Source organism: Malaclemys terrapin, chromosome 15 (genome assembly GCF_027887155.1).
Source record: "Malaclemys terrapin pileata isolate rMalTer1 chromosome 15, rMalTer1.hap1, whole genome shotgun sequence".
Taxonomy (NCBI): domain Eukaryota; kingdom Metazoa; phylum Chordata; order Testudines; family Emydidae; genus Malaclemys; species Malaclemys terrapin.
In genome coordinates this window covers 9,287,329-9,313,606 of record NC_071519.1, presented here as the reverse complement: position 1 = coordinate 9,313,606, position 26,278 = coordinate 9,287,329, and the positions used below count along the sequence as shown (strand labels likewise).

The 26,278-nt window shown below is 46.7% G+C and overlaps 2 non-coding genes and 1 pseudogene across 2 annotated transcripts; 2 read left to right on the top strand and 1 right to left on the bottom strand.

Moving 5' to 3' along the window:
* Positions 1-26,278, bottom strand: part of LOC128822990 (zinc finger protein 883-like) — a 40,919-nt pseudogene that overhangs the window by 2,123 nt on the left and 12,518 nt on the right.
* Positions 15,525-15,597, top strand: TRNAK-UUU (transfer RNA lysine (anticodon UUU)). The gene has a single exon. It is a non-coding gene; the product is annotated as a tRNA-Lys (tRNA).
* TRNAV-AAC (transfer RNA valine (anticodon AAC)) lies at positions 23,401-23,473 on the top strand. The gene has a single exon. It is a non-coding gene; the product is annotated as a tRNA-Val (tRNA).

Sequence of the window (26,278 nt, the reverse complement as noted above, 5' to 3'; positions counted from 1 at the left end):
CAAGATCACATCAGGTTTGGAAACTGGAAACCCCACTGCAGGCAAAGAAAACAAGGGAAATCAGTGGGATACTTGTCACAAAGAATATTCCATGGTTTTAACCCCAGCTCATTTTTAAGCAGTAACATTCCAAGATCAGCTTCCTTGGCTCAAAGTGGCAGGAGAGTTGTTATTATTGTAAACCATATGCATTACCTTAGTGCCTAAAGACCCACTAACAGTGAGTCCCCATTGTGCTAGGCAAAGTCCAAACCCAGAATAGTAGATGGCCCATGCCCTGAAGAATTTACAATCTAAATAGACAAGACAGACACAAAATGGGGGAAGGGGTAGAACCCACTCTTAGAATATAGATATATTCAGGCCTGCCTGTAAAGGCCTATGCTTTAAGAACTTAGGTGTATTTTTATCACTTAGCTAGTGACAGGGTATAAAACAAAGAATCAAAATCACAGTCTGCCTGTGTCTGGGCCTTGTCTCACTAGGAGAGTCTGAGGCCTTGTTCTCAGGCTAAGGCCTTTGGCTAAGCAGCAGGGGCAGCCATAAGCTGGGAAGCGAAGGGTCACATCCTCACATCCCAAACCAGTCACACTGAAATAAGGTGCTATTGGGCTGTTAGGAAGACGATCCTGTCCCGATAGTGCCCATCACCACCAGATAAAGAAACAGATCTTAAGATGGTTAAAGGAAACTTAGTTTGATAGCATCCTGTCTGGCAAGAAATCACTTATCAATGGTTGTGACTGTGAAACCCTCATTTCTGTATTGTTTTGACGTTATGGCCACCACTTTTCTATTGCTAATCTCTCTGGTTCTCTAACTGTTTCTGTCTGCTGTATAATTAATTTTGCTAGTGTAAGTTAATTAGGGTAGAGGGATATAATTGGTTAGATAATTATGTTACAATATTTTAGAATTGGTTAGTTAAATTTCAGTACAATGATTGGTTAAGGTATAGCTGAGAATATTACTGTATAAACTGGAGGGGGAAGGGAAATTGCAATCATGTTTGTTAATTGGGAGAACGGGGAACAGGGACACAGGCAAGGCTCTGCAGCATCAGAGCTGGGAAGAGGGACATGGGTAAATGCTTTGTGGTGTCAGAGCTGGGAAGGAAACACTGGGGAACAGACTCTATCGCGTATAAGGCTTCGGAATATGCTTGCTTGGAAACTAACCCCAATAAACATTGCATTGTCTGCTCTTCAGACTTCTGGTCTTTTGCTGCTTGCTGTCTGCGTGACAAGAACTAGGGAAGTAGGAGGCCCTCTAACAAAATGGACATGACCTGATAACTAAGAAGTAAGCCTTTAAGGAAGGTTTTAATACACTTTGGAACTGATCAGGGATTCCCACGAGGACTGATGAGGGGGCCATGGAAAATACGTATTTAGATCCTTTTCTTGTTTTATCTCTTTTCCCCATGAGGCACACTGTCATGAATCCATAGGATCTGTGCAATGCCTGGGCTTTTAAACAGTCCTTGGGAAGCCTCTGGCTTCAACAATCCTATTTCAATCTGTGAGCTCTGCCAGCAGGTTCAGCTGAACTACACTCCTGTTCAGAGACGGTTCCTCATTCAATGAACAGAGCAAGTTTTTGCTGTGACACTGGGCAGACTTTTAAAACATAGCAGGGTCTATTAGTCAACTGAAACACAGCATTGGAAAGTCCTTAGATTAGCACAGGGAAGCAAAAAAGACAATATAGTCCATATTGGCCAATGGCCTTGAGCCCTGCTGCTGTAGAAAATAATTTAGTTTCCTTTTACTGTGCCATTTGTCTTCACTCTGGTAGAGCTCCCTGCATCTGCAAGCCCAGTTCTTCCTCTCCCAAAAACATAATGAGTCCATGTATGCTTCACTCAGCCAAGCTGAGATACACAGGTGACAACTATTCCCTTGTCTCTGTCGCGTATTCCATTGATGTAGGTTGGTCCCAGCCAGTCTTAATGACTCATTCATATCACCCCATGACAGCTACGTGACAAAACACCTCATGTCTCCTGCTCTTTCTAATCATAGCAATACCAATCCCAGAGGGAAACGAGGTGTGTATTGGCATCATACAAGTACCACCAAAATTCCCACCTCTATCATACACACACACACACTGCTCACAGCCCTTGGAGAGAAAGCAAAGCACAGAAACTGGATGTTAGTCCAGTGAAGACAGTGGAGGACAAGCTGCAATCCTCAAACCCTGGTAAAAAAGGAGAGGCATGTGGGTCCCTACCCATAGAGAGGGGCTGGCTAGAGGCCTGATACTGGAGAGGGAATTCCTTGAGCAGACCATGGAGGCAGGTCAAAGGCTAATCCAGATCTGTGACATCGCAGAAGCACATTTTGGGGAATTAGGAAATGTAGTGACTCAGGTGTAGTGGGAGGGAGAATTAAACTCCCCCAGTGTATGGAAGAGGCTGGGGGATTAAACATTAAAATTCAGGAGCAACAGCCTCTAATTCTTCTGAAAAGAAGGAAGTTTGGGGCGGTCTTTAGCAATTAGGTTGCTATGAAGTATCTCAGCAGTTGGACGCATTCATAGATTGGAATTATTAATAAATAAGTGATGTAAATCATGAGTATTAATGCTTCATGCTTAATTATTGATGTCCCAAAGGCCACGTATGGGCTGGGGTAGCTATTGACATTCTTGTAATCAGAGTAAAGGAGCAGATAGGGTATATAGCCGTACTATTACCATAAGGAAGTGGATAAAATACCTCTCCTAGTTACCATTTTTTCATTTTGTCGGGTCCCTGAGACAGTGTTAGTGATGCAGGGGTCCCTTTCCCTTCGATCTTTGCTTCCAATGGGGTGTCCATAACTTGCAAGTGTGAACAGTGGAAGACCCTCTTTACTATATGTATCTTAGTCTAATCCTTATGTGTAAATTAAATCAAATTTCTGTGTGTTTCACCAAATTTCATCTTCTCAATTAACTTTGGGTAGCCATGTACAAGGGCAAGCTGTACCCCAATACGTAATCTTATAGGTGTAAAAATTGTACAGGCTACACTACCACCCTGTGACATCATCAACAAAATGCCCTTTTGTGCCTGGGTAGTGGCCCTGCTATGGCAGGGAGGAATGCAGCAAGGACTCAGGATTGGTGGTCATGGATGCTGTGCATAGAGATGGGGAGGTTATATGGGGAGGGGGGTAATGAGTGGGAGAGGGAGGTCAAGAGTTAAAATAATAATGTTTTGGGAAAAATGTATAATGAAGTGGAACTGAGCAGAAATAAACCTGGAGTGTAGCTCAAAAGCAATAAGACTTGGGTAGCGATTCTGGGTTAAAGTCTGGGATCCCCCACAGCTCTAGATCCCCAAATCTCTCCTCCTTCCCACTGACCCACCCAGCCCACTTCCTGGGTGCCCTTCCTACATACTCCCCTCCCCTTCTTCCCATTACTCTCAGCCATCACCACCTCCCAGCATCTTGGTAGCTTCTTGCGTTCCCTCCTCCTCTCTCACTACCTCCTCCCTCCCTGCTGCTTCTTAGATCTAAATCTGCACACACCCTTCCCACGTCCTGGCACTCCAGAATTAGCTACTTCCCCATTCTCCTGCCTTCCCATGGCTCCGTTCTCCATTCTCCCGTGGACTCCTGAATGGCAACATTATACGCTCTCCTATTAAAAGAGGAGCTCATCTGACTGTCACACAACTCATGCATGAGTCATACACGTATTTACTTAATTTAGAATTCTACAACAGACATATTTTCCTTTCAAAATGAGGAAAAGGCTTGAAAGCTACCGTTATTAATGTAGTTATTAATTTTAAAATTGACAGCACCAAAAATTATTCTAGTGGGTGTCAGATAAGGCAAAAAAATAGGTGCAAGGAAACTTGTCAACACTTGTGTGATGAATAAAGGTATAAAGTTATTACTACTCAGGTTCTTTAGAGATCCCACAGCTTCTAATAACTAGGGGACAGGACTCCTTACCCAGCAAGACCACCGTCTCATAGTTCTCCTCCATGATGTCTCTGTAGAGGGCTCTCTGAGTGGGGTCCAGCACAGCCCCCTCTTCCCTGGCGAAATACCCAGCCACCTCCTCAAAGATCATCGGCCCCTGAAAGAGCAAGAGTCCCACACTCAATACCTGCTGCCCCAGTCACAACCCCACCGTTAAAGAGCCAATCAAATGAAAGCTCTGGGTGGCTCACAGTCAGGAGTCCCACCCCCACCCCGCTCAGAGCATCCAGGAAACGTTAGTGTGAGGGGAAAAAGAGAGCCCCTTGTCTCTCCAGCAGATCCATCACACCCCTACTAGCCACAGACTGATACAGGAGATGGAGCCCCTAGCAGGGTGCAGGGAGAGCTCACTGGTAAAAAGCCCAACACTGTTCTCATTCTGAAGAGCTGGACAGGGCCAGACTTAGTGGTGGGCAGACTACATGACCGTCCAGGGGGGCCTTGCTGAGGGGGTTCCTCTAGCAGGGGTGTCCTGTCTCTCCTCTCCCCACTTCTCTTCAGCTGTTTGCCACTGCAACTGCCCTGCCCCCTCCCCGCTCTTGGAGCTACCTCTGGCCAAGCTGCTCTTAGGAGCCTTGTGTGTGTGCAAGGGGGGGGGGGTGTTGCTGATGTCGGGGTGGCCCCACCCTCCTTCCTCTGTGCCCAGTCTCTGCTGAGCTGAGGTGGGGGGACAAGATTCCATGCTGCTGCCTCTGGGTCAGGAGTGGGAGCTGCTGGCCGCTGCTGGTGTGTGAATGAGCCTTCAGACTAGTGAGTGCTGCTCTGCTAAAAGTGACAGCGTGCTGTGTCTCACACTCCCCCAACACACACACACACACACACACACACCGCAATAGACACTTCAATTACTGTTATTACTTCTTTTTACTTCCTGTCAAAATGTGCAAAGTACATATATTCTCTGTAATTTTATCCTTTCACATTCATTAAGGATTACAGTGCTGTTATTTTAGCTTTTTAACTGGTCTGTTCATTTCATAATTTTATATCTGACTTATGCTTAAATTCAATTCTTTGAGTAATGAGTTCTACAATGCCTAACCTGGCCTGGCTGGAGTAATTATCATTATTACTGATATTACTGTATTGTGCTTTGTCATTCATTATTTAAAATGGTACTATCAAATAATAGAATGCAAATTTTGCTTGCACTTACCTCAGCAATCAGGGCTCATTTAAAAAAAATTAGCTAAACTCAAAACTTTAGACACTCTGCAGATGCAGATCACTTATCTTCAAATTGTATTTTTAGTTTGTGAGGAAGTAGGGAGTGGGGAGGATTGACCTGGGGATGTTGCGGGGGAGTTTTACTGGTACTGTCTGCATTGGTGATGGGATATCAGGGTGTAACTTCACTTGAGGGAGGATAGCTGAGCATGTAACCTGAGCCCAGGAGGGGATGGGGCAGGTGACACCTTCTGCCCGGGAAACGGGACAAAGGCTGGAGAAGGAGCCGGGGTGTGTGACTGGAGGAGGTTTTTCAGTTTGGAGCGGTCTGGGAAATGGAGGGAGGCCAGAACCGGGTCTGTCTCCCTATCCCCCCAAGATGGACCTGATCAAGGGGTCCTGTTGTCTGTACCTATAAGCTCTGTTTTGGACTGTGCTCCTATCGTCTAATAAACCTTCTGTTTTACTGGCTGGCTGAGAGTCACAGTGAATCGCAGGAAGTGGGGGAGGTGCAGGGCCCTGTCTCCCCCAAACTTCATGATACAGTTATATCTGGAAAGTAACTTACAATTTCTATGAAAATAAATGCAGTTCCAAGTATGATACTAATAGCAATGATGGAGTCAAATGTTAGTGAGTCACATACATGATTGTGATCAGTAAACAAAAATGCCAAAATAACTAGAAAAATAAATTCCCATTCTTAATAAAAGAGAAAAAAACGTAATCATGTATATAAAATTAAGTAAATACGTTTTCAGTGGAGTGAAAAACAACTGACTAAAACAGAGGAGATAATGGCAGTAACACAGAGTGTGTCTGTTAAGTAAATTCTGCTTACTTTCTCTATTTTTATTTATCTCCACTAAAGATAGGGTGCAAAGTATCAAACTTGTGTTTCTGATACCTGCATCAAAGCTCCAGAACTGATACTTCAAGGTTTGGGATAGGGAATATCTTGCTGTGTTATCTCCTGATTGTTTTAAATTTACTTCTAAATTTAATATGTGGCTGTAATTGGAGTCAGTATAGATTTATCTTTCTTTATATAACAATTAGATACAGTGCTCCTGTCAGCAAATTTCTAAGTTATTTTCTGCAAAAAACCCTACAGTTTTCAGGTGCCTCAGTAGCCCCTGGAATCACAGTTAAAGTTGCCCCCCTCCCCAAAATCTGAAATGGCCCCTGGTGAGCCAGGAGCGGCCACAGGGCTGCAGGATATCTGGGGCTCCAGCAAGATGCAGCCCCCGTGTGAGAGCACAAAGCCTGTTTTGAGCTGCAGGCAGAACGCCGGGCACCACGAGCCACAGCAGCAGTGTAGAAGTAAGGGTGAGAATGGCAGCCAATGATTTTAGTTTACTGTTCATTCATTGTGTGGTGTTATAATTAACGGACACATTATGTCATATAGAATCATTGTATGCTAAATAGAGAATAGATTGATCGGTATGTAGCTTCTCGGCTCTCTGAGCTGTGGCGCAAACGTAGTATCTAAGTAAATAGGGTTGAAAATAAGGCCTGTAGGCTGAGACCTGCAGGATTTTAGCTTAGCTATTTTAGGCCTTGGAGCTAAGAAATGCTGACATAAGTAAATGACCGAGAAATAACCTGATGCCCTAAGATTATGGGAAAAGAGGTACCAAGTGGTAACAAGGTGAAAAATTAGTCGGAAGATTAATTTTAAATAATAAAAAAATCTGTAAAGGAACCTCTGTTTCCAAATGTGCCTTAACCACAGGATACAGGTTGTGCATCAATGCTAATGAGGTAAAATCAGAATCACATTATAAAAAGGGGGTGCCCAGAGCAGGAAAATTGAGCTCCCTATGGGAAATTCCAGCAGGAACCATCCCTCTACTGATGATCAATCCATGAGAGACTCATCAGACCCTAATACTATTGTTCAGGATGGGAGTAGAACTATAGTTGTAACTTTTGCATAGGTCTTTATAGAATTTCTATATGCTTGGGTATCCATAACCTTAATTGTAACTTTAATAAAACTTGTAAAACAGACTAGACCTTGTACTTGTGAATGTCTGTGTGGTCACTACCCTTAATCGTTATGTGTTCCTAGAGACTATACATTTGAAGCAAATAGCAGAGGGGACTTTCACTCTGTCAAGCCTGAAAGTGTAGCCACCAGAGCCGAACACCCGGTGGCGTAATGCCACATTACAAAATGCACTTTAAATAAAATTAAAGGTTACACAATACACCATATACCAGGCCACCATTATTTCTGCGCTGCTGCTGGCGGTGGCATTGCCTTCAGAGCTGTGCGCTCGGCCAGCAGCCGCTCCTATGAGGCCACCCTGCCAGTGCTTAATTTGTGCCAAGCCTGAGCTCCGGCACTTCTTTCAATACAAATTAAGCACTAGAGGGAAGCATTGGGGTCTGGACATGATGGTGGGGAGCCCGTGAGGGCCAGAGGTGATGGGGGACACCAAAATACAAGTTCACCCAAGGCACCATTTTCTCTAAGGCCAGCCCTGGATCTGAATATGGAAGAGGGGCATATCCCCTAAGGCAGTGGTTCTCAACTAGGTGTCCCTGGACCTCTGAGGGGCTGCGAGCAAGTTTCAGGGGGTCCTCCAAGTAGGGCCAGTGTTAGACTCGCTTGGGCCCAGGGCAGAAAACTCAAACCTCACTGCCTGGGGCTGAAGCCTGGGGCCATGAGCCCTGCCACCAGTGGCTGAAGCCAAAGCTTGAACCATTAGCTTTGCGAGGGGCCCTGTCACATTGGGACCAGGCAATTGTCCTGGTTGCCACCCCCTAACACCAACCCTGGCTTTTATATGCAGAAAACCCATGCATATGCAGGGCCATTGAGTTTTTATAGCACGTTGAGGGTCCTTAGAAAGAAAAAGGTTAAGAACCCTCCCTAAGCCTCACTGGTGGGTGCCCCCTCTATATCTCATAGCAGCCGCTGGTTAATCAGGTCAGGCTCCAGCACTGGGATTCTGGTCCATTTTCCTAGCCCCACCTAGGTGGGTTGTTTCCTGTTCCACAAATTAGAGCATTTCCACCTTCTAACCTCAAGGGTCCCTTCCTAGAATGTAAGCCACATATTAAACAAGTCCCAACAGGTTTGCTACACCCTGGCCTCCTCCCATTCTCCACCCTGTGAATTTTTTGGCATACTCCAACCTCCAAACCAGACTGCCCAAACCTCCGACCTCCACTGTATTTGCTGTCCATCTCCCTCCAGCTGGAACCCACCAGTAATCCCCCGATAATCCCTACCTGAACAGGCTCTTCTGCAGCCATTTCCCTTTCCTGTCCCATGAGAGGATGGGATGAGGTGGAGCAAAACATGGACGTGATCCTGCAGCCTGGCAGGGCAAGAAGGGCAGTTGTGGAGGTTTCAGAACAGGCTTTAGTTAATTTCACAGCACGATTCCCCCAGGATCTTTCCCTGCAGAGACACATCCTACATTCTGCCATGCTGGGAAAATGCTTGATCTCTTTATTACAGTGTAGACCTGGCCCCTCCTGCCAGGCTAAGCCCACAGAGAGATTTTTCAGCCTCCCCAGTCAGGGCCGGCTCTAGGATTTTTGCCGCCCAAAGCAAAAACAATTTTGGCCACCCCCCCCACCCCCGTTCTTTAATTACCCCACCCCCGGCCCCACCTCAACTCTGCCCCTTCCCCAAATCCCCAGCCCTGCCTCCTCCCCCCAGGCTCTCAAGCCTAGGAGGGAGGGGAAGAAGCGGCGCCCAGGCCGCGGCCACTTGGAGTCTCCCCCTCCCTCCCAGGTTTGAGAGCCTGGGAGGGAGGGAGGGAGGGGGAGACCCCGAGCCGCCGCGGCGTGCGAAACAGCTGATTCGCGCGCCGCTGCTCCCCCTCCCTCCCAGGCTTGAGAGCCTGGGAGGGAGGGCGAGTAGCGGCGCGCGAATCAGCTGTTTCACGCGCCGTGGCAGCAGCAGCGGAGGTGAGCTAGGGCGGCCAGGGCACATTTTTAGGGGCAGCAATCTGGCACCAGCCATGCCGCCCCTAAAAATGTGCCGCCCCGAGCACCAGCTTGTTTTGCTGGTGCCTAGAGCCGGCTCTGTCCCCAGTAATAAAGTCTCTGAACAAAATGCTAGAAAGGAACAGAACCAAAGGGGCTGGGCAGGCTCCATAGGGACACTGGCTCCCCTTTTCCCTTCTGTTCAGCCATGCCCTGTTTCTGGCAGAGAACGGCCACCCCATCTCCACCCCAGAGGCAGCCATGTCTGTGGGCTCCCCCAAACAGCACCTACTAACCACCACCCACTTTGGGGGAATGACACAGGACAGCAAATTCCCACCTAAACAAGGACAAATTGCTTCAGATAAAATGGGTTGGGTTAACATCCCAAATGTGAGGAGAATTTAAATGGCAATTTGAGAATTACAAAGAAAATAGGGCAAAATAAGAGAATAGAGTCAATTTTAGGGAAAACGAGGGAATCTCCTTGGATTTTATAGCCATATGTGGTAAGAGGAGAGAAAAGGGGAAAAACTAGAGAGAATTGTTTCAGTATTTGAGAGGGAAGTGGCACAAACAGTAAAAGGATGCAAGAATCTCATCCCCGACTCACACACACTTTCCCCCTGGATTTTCCTAGCTGCACAGAGCACGTTCAATCCCCCACGTGTCCCACTGCCCTTCCCCTCCCTGCAACTCCGGCTTCTCCCCTCCTTTCCCTTCCCGGGCCCCATTCTCTGTCCCCACCGGAATCTCAGCGGTGCCTGGGGCAGACCCTGGCTGCAGCGGAGAACAGCAGCTCCGCTATCGCTCAGGCAGCTCCAGGGCTGCTGGCAGCACATGTACAACCAGGGAGCAGATCCCCGGGGGCTGCAACTGCTGCGGATCCCTTGGGCAGAGAGTCACTTTCCTGCCCCTCCCCCGCACTTCCCCCGGGGTCTCTCACTCACTTGGAGTCTCTGGCGCCGGAGCTGATGGTGACAGAGTCCGGGGCTCTAGGAGGCTGGTTCCCCTGGAGAACGTCCCAGCTCGCCCGGCGCGGCAGGGAAGGAGCTTTAATGACGAGAGCTCCCCAGCACAGACCCCGGGGAGCAGCAGCTGATCTGCCCGGGCTCCCGGATCACACGGAGGCAGCAGCAGCGTCTGGTCCGTGCCAGAGCCCCGCTCCCAGGAGCTGCCCCGCCCCCGGTCTGTGCCAGAGCCCCGCCCCCAGGAGCTGCCCCGCCCCCGGTCCGTGCCAGAGTCCCGCCCCGAGGAGCTGCCCCGCCCCCGGTCTGTGCCAGAGCCCCGCCCCCAGGAGCTGCCCCGCCCCCGGTCTGTGCCAGAGCCCCGCCCCCAGGAGCTGCCCGGCCCCCGGTCTGTGCCAGAGCTCCGCCCCCAGGAGCTGCCCCGCCCCCGGTCCGTGCTAGAGTCCCGCCCCGAGGAGCTGCCCCGCCCCCGGTCTGTGCCAGAGCCCCGCCCCCAGGAGCTGCCCCGCCCCCGGTCTGTGCCAGAGCCCCGCCCCCAGGAGCTGCCCGGCCCCCGGTCTGTGCCAGAGCCCCGCCCCCAGGAGCTGCCCCGCACCCAGTCTCTGGGTTTTGTTCTCCCAGCTCCTGCCTCCTTCTTCCCAGCACCCACTGCTCCCAGCTGCTCCCTTCCTGTGTCTGCAAATACCACCCCGGGGCGGGATGCAGCGCTCGCTGGGGCTGTCTCCAGTGGCTGAAGTTGCCTGCATCTCTGCCCACCTGGGCGGTGGGGACAGGAGATGGGCCCAGGGTTTGCAAGCAAAATTAGGGGGCAGGGAAAGAAGGACTGCTTGGATGGGGGCGGGGTGGGAGGTTACCAGAGGGAGTCAGAAGAAGTTGGGCAGCAGAGGCTCAGGGGAATCCCTGGGTGTCCCAGTGTTGGCCAGGGTTTGTACAGCACCTAGCGCAATCTGAGGTCCAATCTCAGTCATGGTCTGTGCAGAACCTGGGAGCCCCAATCTCTGTTTCCTTATCACAGGCACTGGAATGGAACCTCAGCACCTGAAGGGTTAATGCAGCCCTGTGTGCAATCCCCGCTGGATGGCGCTGCTGCTCTCATGAGGGGTTGGCTTGGAGAGCTGCAGTAATAACAGTCCCATATGGTCTAGTGCCCAGAATTTCTGGTTTTTCACCCAGGTAGCCTGGGTTCAATTCCCAGTGTGGGAATAGTGTAGAGCCTTTGCTTAGAAGGGAGGCAGGAAATGAAAGGAACGGGGAGGGATCCTGTCAGCAGGGGAGTTGGACAGTGTTAGGAGGGGATCCCAGAAGTGGGAGTGGGGGGCAGTGGTCTGGGGGGAGATGAGGGAAGGATCGCAGTAGTGTGGGAAGTGGGCAGTATGGAGAGCATGGGCCTGGGAAGAGTGAATGTGTCCCTCTAAACTCATCGACTAGGCAGGCTTGGAAGAATTATGCATTTGTTGGTAAATGTCAATTTCTATGTAAACATACAACCCAATGGCAAAATATTTCCATCGATAATAATCAAAATTGACAGATGGGGAAAGTAAGAAACATGCTGCTTGAGAACTTATCCTATTCTAATCCTACAGTGTTCCCTTATACTTTTGGTGCCACCATGTGGGCATTTCATATCCCTCCTCATTTTCATACAGAGAAACAATTTCATTTGCATGGATCCATGAACAGCAAAATCTTCCTGTGTCTCTTGTCTGAGCCAGGGCACTCAATTCAATTGAGACCTTCTCTCCTGCAATGGCAATGCTCAGTCATAGGGGATGTGGCCACCTTCCCCCCTGGCAGTGAAATATTCACTCTCCTCTTTCTTCATACTGCTGTTATTATTCCATGAATCATCAAGGATGGAATAAAAAGCTGAGTTTACTCCACAGTAAGGAAAGAAAGGAGCCACCAACTCCCCCAAAAATCTCAGTGCCCCAGAGAAAACCTGCCCCTCCTATTGGAATCACTGATGGGCTGGCGATGTGATGGGTAAAGTGGCTGTCTGAATTGTCCAGGCAGGGAATGAACAATCTACAGCAACATCATCAACCAGAAACACACTCCAGTCATGCTCCAGCCAGAAGGGAAATGGGCAGGAATTCTTGCTGTTCAGCCATGGACACACTTACAGAACTGCACAGCGGTCAGTGTGGTGTCTTACCATCCAAGGTGCAAAATGGAGCCAGTCTGGTCTTACTCTTAGGCAAGTCTACATTCAAAATGCTGCAGTGGCACAGCTGTACCAATGCTGCTGCCCTGCTGTAGCGCGTTAATGAAGATGCTCTACGCTGATGGGAGAGAGCTGCCCCATCCGTGTAGTTTATTCACCTCCCTGAGAGGCGGTAGCTATGTCAGTGGGAGAAGCTACGTTGGTGGGTGTGCAAGCTGTGGTGTTTACCTGCATAGATAAAGTTTAATCAAACTCCATTTTTAAAACCACCCATGGTCTGGGAATGGGAAAGGAGCTTGTTGAAGCAGGGTCTGTCCTTCAAGGTCCTTAAGATCATGGACTCTAGCATAGCTTTGTTATGGGGGTATAGCTCAGTGGTAGAGTGTTTGAACGCAGATCAAATTGTCCTTTTTTTAAATCCACGTACCCCTTTAGAAGCCTTTTTTTAAAGGAAAACATAGTCATATCAATTTTCATTATGTTCAGGAGTTCCACTGAATGGGGATGCTTGAAAAGAATTTGAACACTCAACATTCTCCTGTGCAAATGCATAAAAACCCAGTTAACCTGTCTGTCAGCTGAAATCAGTTCCAATCCTCTAAGTGTCTAGTTTATGTTTGCATCAATTAAACAATGGTATACCATGAATGCACATTTGCAGATCCCTGTTCTCCAGAGGCTGTGCTGTGCAGAAGAACAAGAACCACATCCAGTTGGGGGTCAGGACTCCGATGAGCAAAGACATCTTGGTGAGGGAAAGGTCACCAGCATCTTGGCTCCTTCACATTCAGCCAACATCTGGGCCCCCAGAACAAGGCCTGAGAAGAAGCCAGTGGCTTTGAGAAGGAAAATAGCCACCTAGAAGCTGGCTAGAGCTGCCAGGATCCCCGGAAATGCCACCATCCCGTGTCCAGGAATAGTCGTTAGAAGCTGGTGTCTGCTGCAGGACCAAAAAACGCAGGGAAAAGCCCTCAAACGGTCTAAGCTGCCAAGACCCAGGCGATGGCCAAGATCCCACCTAAAATCAAGAAGGGAGAGAAAAAGGCTAAAGCCGCAGCCAAAGCAGCCAAAGCCAGGGCTAAGAAGATGGTACCGAGAAAGAGCTGAAGAGATTTCCATTGGGATGACTCCTGCTCCCCAAATGGCTATTAATGCAGTAGAAATCCGACAACAAATATTTCAAATGGGAAGTTTGTGTAGTCATGTTTATTTGGCTGATTTTTCCCAGCCTGTTTCTACAAACCCCATAATCCACCACCTCATTGAATTTTTCACTTCAGTGGTAAGTTTATTATCTTTTAGTGCTAGTTCTTGAGTTGAAACAATCCCACATCTACACACACACTGCTGGGGATTGAAAGAATTTCACTTTTCAGATGTGGTATATGAATCCAAGCCTCTTACCAAAGACCGGAACACCCAAGTGAGGAGAAAATAAAGTGCTCTGTGTGGTGCAGTGGACCACTCAGACACCACAACACTATGCTTTTAATACTCCTTGTTTTCTATAGTGTTATGAGCTGTTTGGGGGAGGCCAACATGACATATTTCTTTCAAATTCTAAGGCCCTTCTACAGCATAGTTCATTTTTATACACAATTACCCTCAGTGAAATTTACAGGTTTCCTGGAGACCCTTGAGTGAGGTGTTGTAGTCTCACCACTGACTTATTATGTGAAGAAAAGATGTACACCAGGACTGAAGTAGAATCCAGACATTCAGCTTTATGAGAAAGTAATTGTGAACCTCAAACTTCTGCACTGAGAACCATATAGTCAAGAACCCACAATCTGTGCCAGCTTTTTTTCAAAGTAGCTCAGCACTCCATGTGTTGAGACCTTTTGAAAATGTGGCTCTAGAGGTGGGTGCCAGATCTTGTGAAAATTCTGGCCGATATCCCTGGAAGTTCCCAGAACTATCAGAACTTTGAGCATTTGCTAGAAGCTGATGAGAAAATCTTCCTTCTCTTGAACTCAGGAGCAATTTTCTCCTTTATTTACAATGACAATGTTGTATTGTGAATCACAGGTTTAGGTTTCAACGTAATTAATTTTTGCTTTCTATGCAATGGGAAACAAACACATCTCTGGGGGCATTTGGACGGAGGGCTAGAAATAGAGGTGCCACTAACCCACAATTAAGAGGCTAACCATCCTTCTCTCCAGATGGTTAATTCCAAAGACTTGTCTATAAACCTGGGTGAAATGTTTTCTGGATGAATATTTTATGTACGGAAATATTTTGGTTTGACCAAAAATCATTTTTTTTGTTTTGTTTCAACAAGAAAACTGAAAAAAATTAATCTGGAGTCTACCTGAATTATTATGATTATTGTTTTATTGGTTTGGCTAGATAGCAAGCAAAACAACAAATGATTTGTACAGTTCTGTTTGTACAAATGGTCCACAGTGGGAACATGCCTAATTTCTGCTCCGAGGCTCTAGAAATGTTTGATTTGTTCGATATGTGTTGAAGAAAAGTGCCTTTTACTGACCCAGAATTGAACCCCTGGCACTGAATTTTAACCATTAGACTAGCATGGATGTGACTGTTTAGTGCTCATACTAGCCTTTTTCAGTCAATTTTCTCTAAAAAATTCGTTTTGGGTCAACCTGAAATATTAATGTTGCTATAATTTTGGTTTGGCTAGATAGCAAGCAAAAAATTAAATTATTTGCACGGGTCTATTTATATAAAAAGGTATAAAGTCTGGGATTTAAGGTGCATAGTGGGAACATGCCCACATTTTCTATTAGTTACTAGACTGAGCTTTGATTTTCACAGAGTCTCCAAACACCTTCTCAGCATCCTGAAATTTAAGCAAGTATCTGAAGGAACCACATAGATGATCAAGGTACTTCTGGTGTTCTAGAAGGGAGGTAGAGAAGAAGAAAGCTCACTCTACAGTGACACTAATGAGCATGGACAGTCAATGATCTTTGTATGTAATTACTTAGTCAATTGTGAACCTTCCTATATTTATCCCTTTGAAATGATGTACATTTGACTTTATATCCCAGTGTGCCCTGGATTTCTACAGGTTGCATTAGCCAATCCAACCATTTGGCACTTGCAGATGGGTCTCTCTCTATTGTGCCTGATTCTTGTAGAGCTATAAAAGGCTGGTAGATGCAGATACTTCCTCCTCTTCTTAACCAGCACTAATACGAGGCCAGGCTAGGGTTGGAAAGAGAGAGAAAGAGAGCAGCAGGTTTCCCCTATTGTTTCATGATCTCTTTTTCTGACCAATTTCTCCTATGCACCAATTTGCTGTTTTTTTCCCTATGAGCCTGGCTAGCTCAGTTGGTAGAGCATCAGACTTTTAATCTGAGGGTCTAGGGTTCAAGTCCCTAGTCAGGTGATGAACTATTTACCAGGATCTTAGATATCTGTCTCTTTGATGTTACTCTTTTTCTTCTTCAGGATTTCGCCTTTCCTAAGAAGGGCCTTTTGCAAGTGTGATTGAAGGGGCAACTTCCTGACATCCTCTCTCTCCTCACAGGCTGGAAGAATAAAGGTCTCTGGGCATATAGCACATTCCCCCCGCACGCACACACACACACACATTTCTCCCTGTCTTTGGATTGATGGGCACTAAGAGTTGTAACTACAGTTGAGGAACCAAGTGATTGGACAGCTGGCTCGGCCCTCTGTACTAGCAGCTTTCTCACATACAGGTAGATGGGTCAAAATTGGAATTGATATCATGACTTGATTCCCATAGGGGATCAAACTGTCTAAGGGTATGTCTACACTATGAAATTAGGTCGAATTTATAGAAGTTGGTTGTTTAGAAATCATTTTTATAAGGTCGATTGCATGTGTCCCTACACAAAATGCTCTAAAAAGAACAGGAGTACTTGTGGCACCTTAGAGACTAACAAATTTATTAGAGCATAAGCTTTCGTGGACTACAGCCCAGCATCCGAAGAAGTGGGCTGTAGTCCACGAAAGCTTATGCTCTAATAAATTTGTTAGTCTCTAAGGTGCCACAAGTACTCCTGTTCTTCTTTTTGCGGATACAGACTAACACGGCTGCTACTCTGAAACCTGTCAAAATGCTCTAAGTGCATTAAGTTGGCGGACTGCGTCCACAGTATCAAGGCTAGCGTTGACTTCTGGAGCGTAGCACTGTGGTAACTATCCCACAGTTCCCGCAGTCTCTGCCGCCCATTGGAATTCTGGGTTGAGATCCCAATGCCTGATGGGGCAAAAACAGTGTCACGGGTGATTCTGGGTACATGTCGTCAGGATCCACCCTCCCTCCCTTCCTGCCGTGAAAGCAACGGCAGACAATCGTTTTGCGACTTTTTGCAGCCTAGATGCCATAGCACTGAGATCATGGAGCCCGCTCAGACCACTGCGGCAATTATGAGCACTTTAAACACCATGCGCATTATCCTGGAGTACATGCAGAACCAGAACCTGCCAAGGCAAAACCAGACGAGGAGGCAACGACAGCGCAGCGACGAGAGTGATGAGAAAATAGACATGGACATAGACCTCTCACAAAGTATGGGCCCCAGCAATGTGCAAATCATGGTGTTAATGAGGCAGGTTCATGCCGTGGAACGCCGATTCTGGGCCAGGGAAACAAGCACAGACTGGTGGGACTGCATAGTGTTGCAGGTGTGGGACGATTCCCAGTGGCTGCGAAACTTTCGCATGCGTAAGGATACTTTCATGGAACTTTGTGACTTGCTTTCCCCTGCCCTGAAGCACCAGAGTACCAGGATAAGAACAGCCCTCACAGTTGAGAAGCAAGTGGCGATAGCCCTGTGGAAGCTTGCAATGCCAGACAGCTACCGGTCAGTCGGGAATCAATTTGAAGTGGGCAAATCTACTGTGGGGACTGCTGTGATCCAAGTAGCCAATGCAATCAAAGAGCTGCTCGTATCAAGGGTAGGGACTCTGGGAAACGTGCAGGTCATAGTGGATGGCTTTGCTGCAATGGGATTCCCTAACTGTGGTAGGGCGATAGATGGAACCCATATCCCTATTCTTGGCACTGGAGCACCAAGCCACCGAGTACATAAACTGCAAGGGGCACTTTTCAATGCTGCTGCAAGCACTGGTGGATCACAAGGTACGTTTCACTAACATCAACGTGGGATGGCCGGGAAAGGTACATGATCGCGTCTTCAGGAACTCTGGCCTGTTTCAAAAGCTGCAGGAAGGGACTTTCTTCCCAAACCAGAAAATAACCACTGGGGATGTTGAAATGCCTATAATTATGTTTGGGGACCCAGCCTACCCCTTGCTTCCATGGCTCATGAAGCCATACACAGGCAGCCTGGACAGTAGTCAGGACCTGTTCGACTATAGGTTGAGCAAGTGCAGAATGGTGGTAGAATGTGCATTTGGACGTTTAAAAGTGCGCTGGCGCAGTTTACTGACTCGGATAGACCTCAGCAAAATCAATATTCCCATTGTTATTACTGCTTGCTGTGCGCTCCACAATATCTGTGAGAGTAAGGGGGAGATATTTATGGCGGGGTTGGAGGTTGAGACAAATCGCCTGGCTGCTGATTACACGAAGCCAGACACCAGGGCAGTTAGAAGAGCACAGCAGGGCACGGTGCACATCAGAGAAGCTCTGAAAACTAGTTTCATGACTGGCCAGGCTACGGTGTGAAAGTTCTGTTTGTTTCTCCTTGATGAACCCCCCTCCCCCCCAGTTCACTCTACTTCCCTGTAAGCTAACCACCATCCCCTCCCCCCCTTCGATCACCACTTGCAGAGGCAATAAAGTCATTGTTACTTCACATTCATGCATTCTTTATTAATTCATCACACAAATAGGGGGATAACTGCCAAGGTAGCCCGGGAGGGGTGGAGAAGGAGGGAAGCGCCAGGTGTAGTGGGGGAGGAGGTAAGGACAAGGACACACTGCACTTCAAAACTTTAAAACTTATTGAAGGCTAGCTTTCAGTTGCTTGGGCAATCCTCTGGGGTGGAGTGGCTGGGTGGCCAAAGGCCCCCCCTCCCCCATTCTTGGGCGTCTGGGTGAGGAGGCAATGGGACTTGGGGAGGAGGGCTGTTGGTTACACAGGGGCTGTAGAGGTGGTCTGTGCTCCTGCTGCCTTTCCTGCAGCTCAACCATACGCTGGAGCATATCAGTTTGATGCTCCAGCAGCCATAGCATCGACTCTTGCCTTCTGTCAGCAAGCTGACGTCACCTATCCTCTTCAGCCCGTCACTTGCTCACTTCAGCCCGCGATTCAGCCCGCCACCTCTCCTCGCATTCATATTGTGCTTTCCTGCACTCTGACATTGTCTGCCTCCACGCATTCTGCTATGCTCTGTCAGCGTGGGAGGACATCTGGAGCTCCGAGAACATGTCAGCCCAAGTGTGCCTTTTTCGCCTTCTAATCTTCACTAGCCTCTGTGAAGGAGAAACATTTGCAGCTGGTGGAGAAGAGAGGTGGTAATTAAAAAGACACATTTTAGAGAACAATGGGTACACTCTTTCACGTTAAATCTTGCTGGTCACATTACACAGCACATGTGCTTTTGTTACAAGGTCGCATTTTTCCTCTTGTATTGAGGGCCTGCCAGTTTAGTGTGAGAGATCACTCACACAGTGCCAGACAACAGAATTCGGCTTGCAGGCAGCCATGATGGTGAGGCCTCATCTGGAATACTGTGTCCAGTTTTGGTCCCCACACTACAAGAAGGATGTGGAAAAATTGGAAAGAGTCCAGCGGAGGGCAACAAAAATGATTAGGGGTCTGGAGCACATGACTTATGAGGAGAGGCTGAGAGAACTGGGATTGTTTAGTCTCCAGAAGAGAAGAATGAGGGGGGATTTGATAGCAGCCTTCAACTACCTGAAGGGGGGTTCCAAAGAGGATGGAGCTCGGCTGTTCTCAGTGGTGGCAGATGACAGAACAAGGAGCAATGGTCTCAAGTTGCAGTGGGGGAGGTCCAGGTTGGATATCAGGAAAAACTATTTCACTAGGAGGGTGGTGAAACACTGGAATGCGTTACCTAGGGAGGTGGTGGAGTCTCCTTCCTTGGAGGTTTTTAAGGCCCGGCTTGACAAAGCCCTGGCTGGGATAATTTAGCTGGGAATTGGTCCTGCTTTGAGCAGGGGGTTGGACTAGATGACCTCTTGAGGTCCCTTCCAACTCTGATATTCTAGGATTCTATGATTCTATGATAAGCCACAGTCTTTTGGCTTATTTAACCTTCATAACATGTGGGAATGGTTTCAAACAGCAGCGTCCTCATTTCCCATACCAAGCGGCCGTTGGGTTGGCCATTTAACATGGGTTTGCAATTTAAAAGGAGGGGCTGCGGTTTCCAGTTTAACGTGCAGCACAAACTCAACTAACCCCCCGCCTCCCCAATTCTCTGGGATGATCACTAACAGCGGGGAATATTTCTGTTCAGCCAAGCAGGAACGGGCACATCTGAATGTCCCCTTAATAAAATCACCCCATCTCAACCAGGTGACAGTGAATGATATCACTCTCCTGAGGATAACAAAGAGAGATAAGGAATGGATGTTGTCTGCATGCCAGCAAACACAGAGACCATATACTGCCATGCTTTGTTATGCAATGATTCTAGACTACGTGCTACTGGCCTGGCGTGGTAAAGTGTCCTACCATGGCGGACGGAATAAGGCAGCCCTCCCCAGAAACCTTTTGCAAAGGCTTTGGGAGTACATGAAGGAGAGCTTTCTGGAGATGTCCGTGGAGGATTTCCGCTCCATCCCCATACACATTAACAGACTTTTCCAGTAGCTGTACTGGCCGCGAATGCCAAGGCAAATTAATCATTAAACACGCTTGCTTTTAAACCATGTGTAATATTTACAAAAGGTACACTCACCAGAGGTGCCTTGTGTGCCCTCAAGGTCTGGGAACACGCCTTGGGTGAGTTCAGGGGTTACTGGTTCCAGGTCCAGGATGAAAAACATATCCTGGCTGTTGGGGAAACCGGTTTCTCCGCTTCCTTGCTGTGAGCTATCTTCCTTGTCCCCAAAACCCGCTTCCGTGTTTCGTGATTCTCCATTGACTGAGTCAAAGCACAGGGTTGGGGTAGTGGTGGCTGCACCCCCTAGCATGGCATGCAGCTCAGCATAGAAGTGGCATGTCTGCGGCTCTGCCCTGTATCTTCCATTTGCCTCTCTGGCTTTGTGGTAGGCTTGCCTTAGCTCCTTAATTTTAATGCCAAAACTAGAAAAAGTCTCAAAGGGCATGAAGGACAGAGGCCATAACAGCTTGGCATCCATAGGGAAGAAATGTCCTATGAAGCTCTCTCTCTTTGGATCCAAACGGTGAAAGATGATTGCTCTCAGTCTAACCCTGGCATCCTTTGGAACTGTAATCAGACACACTGAAGTAGGAAGTGGAGACGTACAATTTTCCTTGGGTCATTGGTCACCATAGCTTCCTTTACTGGGGTGGAAAGCAAGAATTGGAGGTGTACTCTTTTGGGGAGGGAGAGCTCAGTGGTTTGAGCATTAGCCTGCTAAACCCAGGATTGTCAGTTCAATCCTTGAGGGGGCCATTTAGGGAATCTCAAGCAAAAATCTGTCTGGGAATTGGTCCTGCTTTAAGCAGAGGGTTGGACTAGATGACCTCCTGAGGTCCCTTCCAACCTTGATATTCTATGAAACACCAGTTCTTTCCAAATCTTTGGCCTTGGTTAGGGTAAATTTACAATTCTATGAAGTAGAATCCTTTACAAAACCACTCCAAACCTCAGCGAAGTTAGTGAGGAATGTTTTCTCAAAACATGACCAGCTTTTTTTTAATTTGGTGGCACAGTTCCAGTCACGGGACTGGATACAGGCCTGGATCAGAATCCCTGTTAGTTACCAGAGCTGGCGTTTCTATTAAAAAATACCTGCAGAAACATAGCTATTAGATTTCCAGCACTGATTTAATTTTATACGTATTTTTAGCCTCTACAAAGGATAAATTCAACCCCCCCACTTCTATTTCCTCAACATCTGTGTCAAAAAGGGCAGTATTTCCCATACCACAGGATTAGCTAGGAGAGATCTTCTGTAGGGCCTGGGTTACAAATGCTTTGGGAACCAAATACATGGACATTTTGCCTAGTTCAAAACCACTTACCATGGAATTCTCTCCCCAGATCATCAGAGACAATATTCACTTCAACAATTGAACTACACTGTGATCATATACACTTCCTTCAGTTAGCTGGGGTTCTGCTGTTGTTCACCATTTCCGAGTGGAGATTTAAAATTGCTGCTGTTTCTTTGTTAGCATGTCCAGTAAATTGGAGAGTTCTCTCCTATTGACAGAACTGCACTTGAACTTTCTCCATATCATGGAGGGATGGGGAAAAAAGCAAAGCTGAAGTGAGAAATGATGACTTTAGGAAATGGTCATATGTCTTAAATTCTCCAATAAATCTGAGCTACATTCTATCAAAGTGAACTAATATCCAATTGGGTGAAGAAACCACCTTCAGGAAAGATAGAAACCCACATCAGAGATAGAATTCATGACAATGAAAGTGTCAAGTGAAATTCCAGAGCAGGTTACATCAGATTATTCAGAATCAGGACAAGGGATTCTCCCATCACATTCTCCTCTGATCCATTCAAACATACTTCACTCAGCGCTGTCTCAATAGTCAGTTATGTTATTTACAATATTTTTAGTATCCTAGCATCCAAATAATGGGGGACAAAACAGCCACCTTGCCAGAAGTGGCTTTACCAATAGATGGAACCTGGGATTTAAACTCCAAATGATCCCACTGTGTTTGCAACCTATTTGAATTCCCCTTCCAGGTCTTTGACACTTTCATCTCCAGTCAGAGCGACTCTGGTATAGGATCAAAGAAGTCAAAGCATTAACTCCAAGCACAGACAGCTGAGAACTCTTCATCCCATGACACTTTCAGAAGTGGAGGGATAGAATGTGATAAAGATAAACTCTGCACATCTCAGACAAAAGGTAATAGTTCTGCAATGATGAGTAAGGAGGGAATCTGAGTCAGCCCATCTCCTTCCAGTGTCACAGAGGCTGAAATAACACTTTCCTGCCCCTGCTCCTCTTCATTTAAATACAATTTGAAAAGTTCCCAACATAACGGCTCTTCAGCACAACCCAGAGCAACATAAGAACAACAGGCAATGATTCACCAATGATACAGATTGTCTCTCTGTAATGATGCTGCCTTTGGCGGGACACAACTGAGAGTATCAATTCAGGACAAATTGCTTAGAGCAGGGCAGTTACAGCTCAAAGGTGGGTTTCCTGTATTATTAAGGCACACCAAACCAGCCAAACAGAGAAGACTTTGGTCTCAACCCACTGGCTAACTGTAAGTTATACAAGTAATTTCCTTAGACACTCCAGTTTCCCACTATCACCACCAGTGCCACTTGTTATGAGGATGAATGGTTATGAAAACCAATACCCCAGTAAAAGAAAAAAGGTTTTCCTGATCCAAAAGGACCAAGGACCAAGCCCCAAACCCAGGTCAATATACAAATCAGATACTATGCACAAATCACGCTGTTGCCAGTCCTTTAGAATCTAAAATCTAAAGGTTTATTCATAAGAAAAAAAATATATATAGATGAGAGCTAGAATTGGTTAAATTGAATCAATTATATACAGTAATAGCAAACTTCTTGGTTCAGATTATAGCAGTGATGGAATAAACTGCAGGTTCAAATTAAGTCCCTGGAGTACACCCACAGCTGGGATGGGTCATTCAGTCCTTTGTTCAGAGATTCAGTTTGTAGCAAATTTCCTCCATGGGCAAGAAGCAGGATTACACACAAGATGGAGGAGATGCAGCAGTCTTTTATAGTCTCTTGCCATGTGGGCCTCTGCTTTCTTTGCTCAAAAAAGAAGCTATCCAGCACATGTCATGGAAAAACCTTAGAGTTCTATCCATAGGCATGTCCCTGCATGCCTTGCTGAGTCACAAGGTGTATATTCCTTCTCTCAAAGGGTCAGTTGTATAGCTGATGGTCCTTAATGGGCCATCAAGGAGGCAAGGCAGTGCTGATGACAAATTGTCTGGGGTGTCACCCAGAAGCATAGCACAAGCTTGAAATACAGACGGTATAGAGCAAATACTTATAACTTTAAATACAGAAATGATACATGCATAGAGATAGCATAACCATAACCAGCAAATCAAAACCTTGTCTTTTAGGTGGGTTTCTGTAGTGTAGTGGTTATCACGTTTGCCTAACACACAAAAGGTCCCTGGTTCATAACCAGGCAGAAACAAACATATAGGGGGAGGGATAGCTCAGTGGTTTGAGCATTGGCCTGCTAAACCCAGGGTTGTGAGTTCAATCCTTGAGGGGGCCACTTGGGGATCTGGGGCAAAATCAGTACTTGGTCCTGCTAGTGAAGGCAGGGGGCTGGACTCGATGACCTTTCAAGGTCCCTTCCAGTTCTAGGAGATGGGATATCTCCATTATACACCTTATTTGACTCACTTTATACAAGATTTGGTGCCACTATAGCTGCAACAATGATCTATACCAGCGGTGTCCAATACGTTTGCCACTAGCCATATGTGGCTAATAGGCTATTGAATTGTGGCTAATGCATGTGGCTTTTTTATAATGTGGCTAATAAAAATTCAAAACCACAAGTGGGGCTAGCAGTGTGGCTAGCATCGAATTTCTATTGGACACCACGGATCTATACAGTCCCAGTTCATATTAATAACGTCACATTCTAACAATAACTTTGAAACAGGAGGAATGGTATTAATATGACGCTCCCTGGTTCCCGATAGGAAGGGCACACTCGAATTAGAGACCTATTTGTCCACCTCAAAACAGGGAGAACTGCAAAAGGCAAAAATGGGCCAATCAACTGGACAAACTGAGGGATAACGGTGCTGCAAACAGTCAAACAGCTTTAAAAGTTACTATGTGGGAATCAGGAAAAGTATTAAAGAAAAAAAAATAATGGTAACCCTAAAGGTTTTTATGGTTTTGATCTCCCTTGCAGGTTCTCTGATGCCTAACATGGTCTGAGTGCCAAGAGAAGGTATTCCCACACTCAGTGCATTCTCTGATGTTGAAAAAGACCTGATCTTTGAGTGAAGCTTTTTCCACACTCACTGCATTCATAGGGCCTCTACCCCCTGTGGATTCTCCGATGCCTAATAATGGATGATCTGTGAGTGAAGTTTTTCCCACACTCACTGCATTCATAAGGTCTCACACCAGTGTGGATATTCTGATGTTCAGAAAGGACTGATTTGTGAGTGAAGTTTTTCCCACACTCACTGCATTCATAGGGCTTCTCCCCTGTGTGAATTCTCTGATGCGTAATAAGGTGTGAGCTGTGAGTGAAGCTTTTCCCACACTCACTGCATTCATAGGGCCTCTCCCCTGTGTGGATTCTCTGATGTTCAGAAAGCACTGATCTGTGAGTGAAGCTTTTCCCACACTCACTGCATTCATAAGGCTTCTCCCCTGTGTGGATTCTCTGATGTTGAAAAAGACCTGATCTTTGAGTGAAGCGTTTTCCACACTCACTGCATTCATAGAGCCTCTCCCCTGTGTGGATTCTCTGATGTTCAGAAAGGTCTGATCTTTGAGTGAAGCTTTTCCCACACTCACTGCATTCATAGGGCCTCTCCCCTGTGTGGATTATCTGATGCCTAATAAGGTGTGATCTCAGAGTGAAACTTTTCCCACACTCACTGCATTCATAGGGCCTCTCCCCTGTGTGGATTTTCTGATGTCTAATAAGCTGTGATCTGGGATTGAAGTTTTTCCCACACTCACTGCATTCATAGAGCCGCTTCCCTGTGTGGATTCTCTGATGACTAATAAGGGCTGAATAGTCACGTAAGTTTTTCCCACACTCAGTGAATGTATTTTTTCTCTTTCCCATGAGGATTTCTTGCTGTGTTGTGGTTTCCTTAAGGCCCTTCTGAGTTCCTGGACAGGAAATACATTTACCCACTTTCACCCCTGGCTGGCTTCCTTGTTCTCTTTCTGGTCTGTGCTGAATCTCACAGGATTTTCCCAGCTCATGACTCCTGGACACATTCCTTTCCAATCTTTGCGATAATTCTCTGTGTTTATCCACTTGCTCAACATTTTCCTGCTGAGAATTCTGCTCCTCTTTCTCACATATCATTGCATCACCTGCTGTGATAGAGATAGAAACCTCAACCAGGGATGGAAAAGGGAAGAGCAAAATAAAACAAGTGCTGGAGAGAGGTCAAATAAAGATCAGAAACTGAATTCCCCCAAACCCTTCCCGCAAATAGGAGAGAGGAGGGGATCAACTCGGCCTTCACATCCCATCCAAATTCACAGGGGGAGAAGGGGAAGCTACTGCCTGGTGTCTGCTAGGATCTACAGGAAGTCTAAGCTATATTTACCCTGAGGATCCAACCCCTGCTAGGGACAATAATGAACTGAGAGAGCTTCCAAGGGCTTTGTAGGGCATCCCAGCTGTTTCCTTCACGCACTTACAGATTATGAGTTGGTTTAATGTTTCCTCACCTGTGCAGGGAGCTCTCAGGATCTCTCTTTCCTCTGAACGCTGGAGGTCTGGGACCCATGACTCTTTCCCTTGTTCCAGCTGGGAGCTCACATCAGGTTTGGAAACTGGAAACCCTGCTCAGATGAAAGAAAACAAAAAGGAGTTCAGTTGTTTTCATAAGATTTGATCATAAAAAACATTCTATTAATTTATCTTCAGTGCTTAGTGTGACCTGGTGTGCCTGCAGTAGTCCTCACTGAAAATGCCAAGGTCAGGGCAGGCTGAAAAAGGGAGAGCAGATGCTCCAAAAGCTAGTGGTTAACACTAAAGTTAAACTCACCTACCAGTCACAAACTGTACTTCTGATCCCCCACACTACTACTGAGAAGCTGAAAAAAGAAACCACACAGCCCCCTTTATTGCATTCCAGTTCTGAATCCCAATTGGCACCTAGGTACAATACAGTGAGAGGTTATTTAAAAACTCTTCTCACAAACAAAGTGTTCTTCTGACCCCAAAGGGTCAGCCACATTACTGGGCCACTATAGGTTTGGACCTTACCCAAAATACCTT